Here is a 12105-nt window from a genome sequence, read left to right as displayed (position 1 = left end):
GTTTTGTTTTGTTTTTACACGTTCTAGTATTAATGTGGTAGTACCTCATATGAGGGTTGTCAAACATGTCTTTCTTTTTTTCTTTTTGTCAAACATTTCTTGATGTGCTTGATTTCAATCAGTGTATCTTTTTTTTGGAGTTTCAAGATTTTAATATAAATTCCAGGTGGTTAACCTATAGCGTAATATTAGTTTCAGGAGTAGAATTTAGTGATTCATTATTTACATACAACACCCTGTGATCATCACAACAAGTGTCCTCTTTAATACCCATCACCCATTTAATCCCTCTGCCCACCAACCTCCCCTGCAAGTTGACTCTCTATTCTCCATAGTTAAGAGTCTGGTTTATGGTTTTCCTCTCCCCTTTTTTCCTCCCTACGTTTATCTATTTTGTTTCTTAGATTTCACATATGAGTGCGATCCTATGGTATTTGCCTTCCTCTGACTGACTTATTCTCCTGAGTATGATACACTCCAGCTCCATCCACGTTGTTGCAAATGGCAAGATTTCATTCTTCTTCATGGCTGAGTAATGTTCCATTGTGTACGTACATCACAACCTCTTTATCCATTCATTAGTCAGTGGACATTTGGGCTCTTTCCACAATTCGGCTACTGTTGATAGGGCTACTATAAACATCAGGGTGCATATGACCCTTCAAAACAGTATTTTTGCATTCTTTGGGTAAAACCTAGTATTGCAATTGCTGGGTTGTAGAATAGTTCTGTTTTTAACCTTCTGAGGAAACTGCATACTGTTTGCTGCACCAGTTTGCATTCCCACCAATGGTGTAAGAGGGTTCCCCTTCCTCTGTATCTTTGTCAATATTTGTATAGAATTTTAAATATTTTCTCCTAGTCTGTAGTTTGCCTTTCCAGTCTCCTAATAGTGTATTTTAAAGAGCAGAAGCTTAATTTTGGTAAAGCCCAGTTGATCAGTTTTTGAATTTTCTGGATTATGATTTTGGATACTTTTGCAAAACCCAAAGTCATAATCATTTTCTATATTTTCTTCAAATGTTTCATAGTTTTGGGTTTTACATCTAGTTCCATAATCCATTTTGAGGTAATTTCGTTATATAGTGTGACATGTGGATCCAAATTTGTTTCTTCCTTTCTTTCTCCCTACCTCCTTTCTTTTTGCATGTGAGTATCCAGGTGTCCCAGCATCATTTGTTGAAAAGAATCTTTTCTTCATTAAATTTCCCTGGTGTCAAAAATCAGTTGTCCATATATGCAAGGGTTTGTTTCTGGATGCTTTATTCTACTTCTTTGGTCTATTTCTCTATCTTGATGCTAAAACAGTCTAGATTACTCTGGTTTTATAATAAGTGTTGAAATCAGCTTAACACCAAACTTCATGTTCTGTTTCAATGTTCTTTTGTCTCTTCTATGTCTTTTGTGTTTCTATATGATCTTTAGAATCAGTTTGTCAATTTCTATAGAAATCTTGCTGGAGTTTTGACTAGAGTTGTATTGAGTATATAAATAAATTTGTGAATAACTGATATCTTAACAAAATTGAGTCTCCTAACTCATGAACAAGCCCATCTCTCTATTTCTATACTCTTTATTTTCTCTCAATATTTTGTAGTTTTAATATGGTTTATCAGCATTAACCCTAGGTATTTCACATTTTTAATGCTATTATAAGAAGTGTTATTATTTAGTTTCAATTTCCAAAAATTTGTTGTCAGTATATGAAAATATAATCGATTTATTTGTCACATATGTTCTACAACTTAGCTAAACTCACTAATTAATTCTAGTGGCTTTTTTGCGGTTTCCATCAGATTTTCTATGTAAACAATCATGTAATCTGTGAATAAATACTATTTTACTTCTTTATTTCTGATCTTGATGTCTTGTATTTTTCTGGTCTTAGGGACCAGCCAGGGAACTGGCTTAGATAATTATGGAGCTTGGCTAAGTAAGTCTGAGTCCATGAGTCCAGCAGTCAAGAAGAGAAAATGATAAGTAGCCTAGATCCCCATGAACATAGGTAAAAGCTGTCATCTGCAGGCAGTTAAGAAAGGAAAATTCAGTAAATGGAGAGCAGGTAGAGAGTGAACTGTTGTTCAGTAACTGCCTCAGGAATTACCTAAGCTTTCTTTTAAGGGGTTTCCACTGATTAAGTCAAGCTCACCAGGAAAATCTCTTTTTTTTTAAAGACAACTAATTAGGGACATCAATTATATCTGCAAAATTCCTTCAATGCAGCACCCCATCAATGTTTTATTGAACATTGGGAGAGGTATGTGCATGCCACAAAATGACTGCTGTTCTTCCTCCTGTCCTTGGTGTATAGTTCAAACAAGTTGACCCATCAAAAACCATCGCAGGATTTTATTTCCTTCGTGGGCTTATATGCTACAGCTTTGTTTCATTTTTAGTGCTTTAGGGTTTTTTTAAATGTTTATTTATTTATGATAGTCACACAGGGAGAGAGAGAGAGGCAGAGACATAGGCAGAGGGAGAAGCAGGCTCCATGCACCGGGAGCCTGACGTGGGATTCCATCCTGGGTCTCCAGGATCGCGCCCTGGGCCAAAGGCAGGTGCCAAACCGCTGCGCCACCCAGGGATACCAGTGCTTTAGGGTTTTAAGATACATCTTCAACTTATAATATCCTAACATAAATTGATATTATGCCCTTCATATACAGTATAAGAAACTTACAATTGTATACTTGAGTTTCTCTTCTCCCAACTTCTGTAGTTTTCTTGTTATACATTATATATTTACGTATATTATCAACCTCACATTATATTGTTGTACTTGTCTAAACAATAATCTTTTATAGTGTTTTCCTAAACTTTTTAAGGTAAAATACACATAACAAAATTTACCATCTTAACTGTTTTAAGGTATACAGTTTAGCAGTATTACATACATTCACAATGTTGTACAATCATCACTACCATTCATCTTCACAACTTTTTTCATCTTATAAGTTCTAAAACTCCTTACCTATTAAACAATAACTCTTCATTGGTCCCTCTCCCCAACTTCTGACAACCATCATTCTACTTTTTATTTCTATGAATTGGACTCCTTTGAGTATCTCATATAAATGGTATCCTACAGTACTTATCTTTTTAAGACTAGCTTATTTCACCTGTCATAATGTCCTCAAGGTTCATCCATGTTGTAGCCTCTGTCAGAATTTTCTTCCTTTTTTTTTTTTTTTTTTTTTAGAATTTTCTTCCTTTTTAAGACTGATAATATTCCATCATATGCATATACCACATTTTGCTTATTCATGAGGGACACGGGTTGCTTCCACGTCCTAGCTATTGTGAATAATGCTGCAATGAACATGCATACAAATATCTCTTTGAGATGCTGATTTCAATTATTTTGGATATCTTTATAGTGTTTGTATATCTATGTGTAGTTTTTTTAGTGTATTCTCTGGGTATTGAAATTTGCATATAACTTTTTACTGATATAAACTGATATCAACATTTCAACATTTGAATGACATATGGAGAATTTATTTTCATCTAAATCCCTTTACCTTCTCTGTTAAAAAATCTTGAATATCAGATGATTTATAATTTTTGTTTCGGTCATCAAAAATTATTTATAGGGACCCCTAAGTGGCTCAGTGATTGAGCATCTGCCTTCATTCAGCTCAAGGCGTGATCCTGGGATCCAGGATCAAGTCCTACATTGGGCTCCTTGCAGGGAGCCTACTTCTCCCTCTGCCTGTGTCTCTGCCTCTCTTTCTGTGACTCTCATGAATAAATAAATAAAATCTTTTAAAAAATGATTTATGAAACTCATGATGAAAAAAAAAAGAAACTCATGATGAGAAGGATAGTGTGTTACATATACCCATGTTTCTCTATTTTTGTTGTTTTTTTAAAATCTTCATTCCTGGCACTTTAAAATTTCTTCTTTTGTACTTCTTTTCTGTTGACAGAATTCTTTTATCCACTCTTTAATGGTTGGTCTTCCAGAAACACGTTCTGCTAATTTTCCTTTGTCTGAGAACATTTTTATTTCCCTCACTGCTGGTGGGTAGTTTTGCTGGTTGTAGAATTTGTTGTTGGCAGTTCTCTTCATTCTGTATCTGAAAAATGTCACTTCCTTCTGTTCTCTATGATGTCAGTTAAGGAGTCAGCTGACATTCGAATTGATACTAAGGTAATGCATCATTTCTCTTTGGCTGATCTCAAGCTTTTTTTTTTTTTTCTTTAGTTTTCAGAAGTTTAATTATAATGTGTCTTAGCATGACTTTCTTTGGATTTATCTTTTTTGTGGTTTGCTTTGTTTCTTGAATCTGAGAGCTTATGTCTTTTGCCAAATTTGTGAAGTTTTCACTCACTTTTTTTCTTCAAACAGTTTTTCAGTCCCCTCTTTTTTTGTTCTCCTTTTGGGACTCCAATGATACAAATGTTGGATCTTCTGTTATTCTTCCACAGGTTTCTGAGGCTATTAATATTTTCTCTACTGTTCAGATTGTATTAATTCTTTCTTTCTTTCTTTCTTTTTTAAAGTAGGTGCAATGCCCAACATGGGGATTGAACTCACAATCCTGAGATCAAGACCTGAGCTGAGATCAAGAGTTGGATGCTTAAATGACTGAGGCACCCAGGTACACCCACACTATGTTAATTCTCTTGTTCTGTTTTCAAGCTAAATAATTCTATCCTTTATCATATTGTAAGTTTCAGCTCTATAATTTCCATGTTTCTTTTTTAATATTTCTCTTTCTTTGATTAGACTTACTCCCTTTTTCTTCTATAAGAGAATTTGTGGTTGTTTGTTGAAACATTTTTATGATAGCTGCTTAAAAAATCCCTGTTTACATTATTCCAACATGTGATTTATCTCCATGTTGGTATCAATTGTCTTTTCTTATTCAAGTTGTGGTTCTCCTGATTCTTGATATGACAATATATTTTTTGTTGTTATCCTGGACAAGTGTTGAATATTAAGTTTAGCAACTCTCTAAATTTTCAAATTTTGTCAAGAAGTCACACTGTTTAACATTAGCTCATAGATCCTGACCTATTTTTTGTAGGCCAAGCTTCCAATCACTATTTAATTTTGGTGGTGCCACTTGGGTCTGTTATGTTTATCTGATGCTTTGTGATGCCACCTGGGTCTATTGTGTTTATCTAATGCTTCTATGGCTCCCCTGGGTCCCTCCTGCCAGACAGGGTGGAAAGACCTTCCTCAGACCAGACCATTCTTAATGTATTTAAGCAGAAGACCCTGATTCACAGGAACAGAGAGCTCTTCCTAACATGGGTGCTTATTGTGTTGGGATCCCTTTTTGCCACTGCCCATGGCAAAGCCATCAATCTTGGTGGTGGAGATGTATCTTACAACTGGCATGGAAGCAGAGCACTCCTTGGGCTGGGAAATTTGTTGTGCAGGTTCCCCTTTGTTGGTGTCCCTGGTTATGCCATGTCTCTGGATTAGGAAGATGAATATAAGGCCCAATAGGGAAGAATGGTACCCACCCTGCAGCTTATTATTAGAGGGCCAGGGGCTTCTGATCAGTTCTGCTGCCAGTTTGGCTACCCTTCCTGGTGTCATCCCTGGGAATCCCTTTTGATCTGGGGAAGAAATGAACTTAACCTGGGATATCGTCTGTTATAGGCTGAGGATTGAGAAATGCTGGAATTGCCTTATTCTGTTGTGTGAAGGGCTTTAGGGAGGAGGGGCCATTTGATACTCTGCCTCTATCTCGTTCCTCCTGTTCTGGAGTTCTGAACAATCTGCCTTTTTCTTTCCACTTGTCAGAATTCTCCTTGGCTGTCTCTTGCGTCATTTCCAGTATTTATCATTTTAATTAGTGGGAAAAAACAGGGATAGATAAGTCTACACCATTTTGCCCAGAATGGAAGTCATCAATGATCTTTGAAAAAGATTTAAATGATAAGAAAATATTTTCTATATTTATATATTATCTACACCATCACTATTTCTAGTGTTCTTCATCCTTTTATAGATCTATTTTCCATCTGGAATTTTTTTTTCTGATTGAAAGATTTCCTAATTACTTTAACTTTTCTGTAGCACCAGTCAGCTGGGAATGGATTCCTTCAGTTTTTCTGTCTTCGAAAGTTTTCATTTCACTTTGGTTCGGAAAGATGATTATTCTGTGTATAGACTTCCAAGGTAATAGTTTCTCTCATTACTTTAAAGATGTCACTCCATTGTCATCCCACTTGCACTATCTCCTACAAAAATTCTGTCATCTGCCTTATCTTTGCTCCTCTTTAGGTAATATATCTCCACCCCACCCCGCCCCAGCTACTTTTTAACATTTTCTCTTTATCACTGGTTTTGAGCAATTTTATTATAATGTGCTTCATAGTTTTGTTCATGTTTCTTGTACTTGGGCCTGTTGAGGTTCTTGGATTTGTGGCTTTATAGTTTTCATCAAAGGTGAAACCCTGCCTCTTTCATTAGCAGAAAGAAGCATCATCTATTAATTTCTGTCATTTTAAAAGCCTAGATTTTGAGAGTTCTTTAGAAATTGGATATTACAACACTTGTCATTTTCTTCATAAGTACGAATTTTTATAAAGTGTACACATTTATGTTTACTTTTTAGTAGATTTTCCAAAATGATTAGCTCTTTCTCAAGCTTACTATGAAATCATTGCCCTAAGCATGTTTAAGAAAGCAATTTGGTGTCGGTCCTGGAGTAAGATTTTTAATTCAGGACAAAAGTGTTGGTACCTGCTCATACTTCATTGATTGCTCTGTAGATTGGTCCAGGCCCTGGTCAATTTGGCAATTGAATATTTATTAAAATGAAAAAATACTCTTGATGCAGTAATTCCAAGCTAGGTAAATTACTTGGTATATGCTAGATATGGTTGCCTATATGAGATATGATGTGAAATTAAATGTAGCAGCAAGATTTGCAACAGTCAAGTCGTGGAAGTAATATACATGTTCATCAACAGAGGACCAGTTAAATAGTTGTGGTGCACCCACACAATGGCACACTATTTAACTCTCACAAAGAATGAGAAAGCTCTTTGTGCACTAACATGAAATAAGAACTAAGTTAAATTATTATAGAAAACAAGATATATGAAACACTGTGTTTTGTAAAACCACAAGATGGAAATCAGCTTAGTAGTCTATCACTGATACATCAATCTATCATTTATAGATGCACAGAATACTTCTGGAAAACTGTGTAGGGAAGGGACCTAGACAACTGGAGTGTGTAGGATTTCTTGCTTTTTCACTTTAGCCCATTCATATCCTTTGAATATTGTACCCATGGCTGAATTGCCCATTCACAGAAACAAATAAGCCCCAAACAGATAAGCTGTGTGACATGGATGATTCACAAAGCAGATAATAGAAAATCAATACTATTCTCTCAAATTCTGTCCCCAGGGGGAGAAATGGAGTCTTGCCTTTGAGAGTTTGAAGACAGTGAATCCCTTAGTGTGAGAGCACCAGGCTTGAAATTAGAAGCCCAGGTGTTAGAGAACTTGATTAGACCTTGGTAGTCATGGCTTCCATTCCAGGCTTTGAACATGGCAGCTGAGTGTCATTTGGAATGTAAAATCATCTTTTCAAAGCCTGAATGTTTTCCTCCATTGGAGACCACACGAGTTGGTGCAGGTGTCAATGCCTGGCATCTGGCACTTACATTGTGTTTTACCAATCCTGGAAAAAGTGTTGTATTGAAAACACAGGGGGATCTTAGTTTTATTCTATTAAAGAGACATGTTGCTTCCCCATTCTGAGCACAATCTTTTCTTATTTGTGGAGTAGAATGAATGATTTTCTGTTCCAGAGTCTTTAGGAGGTATTTCCATGAGGAAAGCAGTTAGAAGGGGAGAAGAGCTATACCCTCCAAGAAGTATTGAAGGGAGGAGGATTGGGGTGTGGAGCTTCTGGGTCTTTTTGGCCATTGCAGACATTACAGGGGCAGAGTACCTTCTGGGGTGTTTAGGTGAAGGAGCAAAGAGCCGAGCCTGCAAATTTGGGGTGTTTGTGAGATGTGTGGGAGAAGCTGAGGAAACTAGGAAGGAGAACATAAAATAATGCGATGGTGGAGTGTGAGCCAATGGTAGAAGGGAGGGGCTTTAAGCAGTTTTTCATTATTAACTTAATCTCCCTTACAATTCTTTAAGTATGTATTTGAATGACTTTAATTATTTTTGATTGCCAGACATTTCCTTGAGCCTGGACCATATAAAATACCAGAATTTATTCAGGTTACAACTGTCAAATGAGGATGCTGGGTCTTTATTGACACCTTTGTAGTTTTCAAAGTTTTGGTGGCTTTTTAGAGTCTCTTAAATTCTGTTGTGGGTTTCATAATCATTCAACTGTATTCTTTTCCTCCAGAGAAGGAACTGAAAGGGATATAGCAAGTCTTCTCTTTCACAGTCCAGTGGGACATAGCATTCATCCTTTCCCTGGTACCCTTAAGGTTTGACATAATCTGGCACCTACCTACCTACCTCTTAAACCTTGTTTCCTACCATCATCTCTTTTACCCTTTCTTTCCCATCCATTATGTTCCATCTTGCTGTTCCCCAAAGATACCAAACACATTTCAATCTCAGGGCAACTCCACTTGCTGTTTCTTGGCATGACATCCACCATGGCACTCTTCAGCATTCTCTTCAGCTCCTAAGAGAGGTGTTCCGTGATCAAGCCTACTTGAAACACCTTCTCCATCTCCATCCTCTGCTTCATTCTGTCTCTCAGGTAATGTTTATTACTGGCATTTTACTGAGCAGTCTATTTATTTATATATTTAGTTCTCTCTACTCCACTTGAACAAAGCTCTACAAAGGCATTACCTTGTCTTGCTTATGGCTACATTCCCAATGCACAAAGGGATGCTGAATAAGTATTTGTTGAATGAATGAATGATGTACAAATATTGGGTCCTCTTTCTCACTTAATCACTTTGACGGCATCTACTACCAAGGTACAGCACTCAAAACTAAACAGCTAAAGGAGAAACAAAATATAAGCAATGTAAGTGTCTAGCATTTAGAGAGACCACAGACTAATGAGGTGGGGGTAGACAGATGTATACCCAGAATCTCTGTGGTATGCTTACAATTTGACCTAAGTTCAAGATAATGTGGGTGCATCCCAAAGTGAGACATAACAGTGTCACCTAGCATTTATTTAGTGCTTTACTGTGTATGCACTGGAGTATTTCCACACATTATTTCTGTGATGATGCATGTGAAACTGATATGAAAGCCTGAACTTACAAAATAGATCAATTAAAGGGTGACTATTTGCATTATAAAAGAACTCTTGTGGTACAAAAGGTTTTGTGCAGAGTTCCCTTAAATAGCATCTCCCCTAGTGTATTAGTGTTTATTTATAGGTCATTAACTACTTGACCAAGATGCTGCAGGGCAGAGCAGCATAAAGACAACTGGTCAGGAGGCCCCACCAGTGCAAGAGCAATTAAATCTGAAGATAAAGTATTTTTGAAATGATACACAAAGTCAATGGGGAAAGGGTACTCATTTGCCAGGATTTGTTTTATCTCAGTAGGGACCCCACACATTGGGTGAACTACACACCTATGTGATCTCATTCATGCCAAACCGAGGCAAATGAATTCTCCACTCTGTGTGGCTAAAGTCTGATATGTCCGGGGTCATAGCTATGCTTGGCCCCCTTATGGTTGTGCTTTAATTAAGAGGTAAAATTATTAAAGTGGCAGATGTTTCTAGCCCGAGGACCTGGATCCAGTTATATCAAGCAGATGGTCCCAAGCAAGAGACCATCCTTTAAGGAAGAAGCATTTGCAATTCATGAGCATTCGTGATGTTCATTTCTCTCACTCCCCAATGTTCTGCTTGTCAGGGGTCCCATTGTGTGGCCAGGGAGCATGATGAATTAGACAAACCCCTTCTGGTTTGGAACATAGTCTTGCACTGATGAAAATTAAAAGTATTGTCTTCCAGAAGATCAAGAGATCCAGCTCTCCAGAGTGGAGACTTATCCTGTCCTCTCTCTTTTCTGCCTGGTGATCTGTTTGAAAGTCATCAATTATGTCACAAGCCTCACCCAAGATATGACTTCGAACTAGAGTTGTGAAAGAATGTACTTGCTCCTTTGTGTGATTCCTGAAATTTTCACCTTGGGACTGGCCCCGGTCAGATCTGGGGCTCACTTTGATCCTTCACCAGGAGGATTGGCTGGTAGAGGCTCAGGAAAGACTGTCATTGCAGGCAAAATACCTGGCTTGATACCAGAAAATATGGATTCTGTTTTTCATGCCCAGTGTGACCTGGGGCAAAGCACACACATGCACATGTGCACACACACAATCTCTGAACTGCAATTTCTTCATTTTTTATCTATTCAATAAATAGTTATTGAAGATCTACTCTGGGCATGTTAGCTGAAAAAAGAGGGTAATCAAATTTTCTCTCTTATCTCACAACAGAACCGTGGAGCTCAGATGAGATAAATGAAAAGATATTAAAGTACTATTGTATGTAAATTTAAGAGTCAATAGTGATATAATGCTAGGCCTTGTACCATGGAATGTGCCTAATAAGCAGAAGCAATCTTGGTCATAGACACATTATGGAATAAAGCTAGAAAAATGATGGGCTTTGCATTCATTTATTGGATTTGATGTTTTATTCGTTGTAAATATTGATAGACAATATTTTATATAAAAGAAGTCTGAGGTACTCTGAGTTTTTAATTTATTTTTGATAAGAGGGAACCCTGGGTGGCGCAGCGGTTTAGCGCCTGCCTTTGGCCCAGGGCACGATCCTGGAGACCCGGGATCGAGTCCCACGTCGGGCTCCCAGTGTATGGAGCCTGCTTCTCCCTCTGCCTATGTCTCTGCCTCTCTCTCTCTCTCTGTGTGTGACTATCATAAATAAATAAAAAAATTTTTAAAAATTTATTTTTGATAAGAATATCAAATAGGAAGCCCGAAAAGAAATACCATGCATGGTTGCGCTTGAGTCATGTTGATCTGGTAGGTGAATTGTCTTCTGTCTTTCTCTCCCCTTCTAGCACAGTTGCCCACTCTGCTTCCTTCCTCTTCTGGATTCTCAGTATCCTGGCACTTCCAGAGAACCCTTTGTACAATAATGGTGACTGAAGACTTCCTTTGGCAATGTCCTGGCTAGGGGATGTATTATTTTCGTTGGGTGGGAAAAATAATTTCCCTCCACCCTTATGAGTTCTTAGCTGAGACCATTGAATAAAACACAAATTAACAAGAGAAAAGCAAATAGAAGTTTACTAAGATATATATGTGAGAGATTCCAGGGAGAAATAAGTAATTTCCCTGGGTAGCTTAAGAAAAAAGACGTTCTTAATATTATTATTTATATTATTTATTAATATATTTATTACTATTATTATATTATTTATTAATATTGTTAGAAACAAAGCCATATGCCCCCAAATAGTGTCACTTAAGGCTCCTAGTCGGTAAACCAAGACTTAATACCTCACCTACCTGCAGTTTCAACCCCCCAGAAATCTAGTCTTAACCAGTCAATCAGGATTTTTCTGATCACCATCAAGGAGGCAATCTGTCACATGGCCCTCCCCTTTGCCTCAAAGAGAGATGAGCTAATCTACTTGCTAAAACAATTTTGATGAAATAATGAAATAATTATTGAAATAATGAAATAATCGTTTTCTGTTTATGACCCCCTTGTCCTGCCTTTGAAAACCTCTCCCTATCTGTAGCCATTTGGAGCTCCTCTCTCCTTCTAGGTGCAATGCTGCCCAATTCATGAATTGCTTAGTAAGGCCATTTAGATCTTTAAAATGTACTTGGTTAAATTTTTGTTATTCAACAATATCATCTTAATAGAGAAAGAGGAGGAGGATGTCAGCCTCCTAGGGGAGAGCAAATGATTTTTAGGGAAAAGTGAATGTGCCCTATGGAGGGTAGATGTGAGGTGTGAGTCTGTGACACACTTTGTCTGGGTGTGGGATCAAGTTCTAGGCTCCTCTCCTGGGACAAGAATCAGCCTTCCCTGGGTGATGAAGCTCATGAGGAGCAGATTTACGACAATTGAGTTCCTTTGGAGAATCTGTCTTTAAGCAGATAAGGAGAATTCAGAGAAAGCTTCTTCCTTCTCTTTGGTTTT

At 37.4% G+C, this 12105-nt stretch overlaps 1 long non-coding RNA gene across 1 annotated transcript; it reads left to right on the top strand.

The window, feature by feature from the left end:
* Positions 1 to 4212: 4212 nt before the first annotated feature.
* LOC118354813 (uncharacterized) lies at positions 4213 to 10563 on the top strand. The gene is made up of 3 exons (XR_004816026.2): positions 4213 to 4604; positions 8566 to 8710; positions 9940 to 10563. It is a non-coding gene; the product is annotated as an uncharacterized LOC118354813 (long non-coding RNA).
* Positions 10564 to 12105: the final 1542 nt, after the last annotated feature.

This window comes from Canis lupus, chromosome 5 (genome assembly GCF_003254725.2).
Source record: "Canis lupus dingo isolate Sandy chromosome 5, ASM325472v2, whole genome shotgun sequence".
NCBI lineage: Eukaryota > Metazoa > Chordata > Mammalia > Carnivora > Canidae > Canis > Canis lupus.
This window is presented reverse-complemented; position numbering and strand designations above follow the sequence as displayed.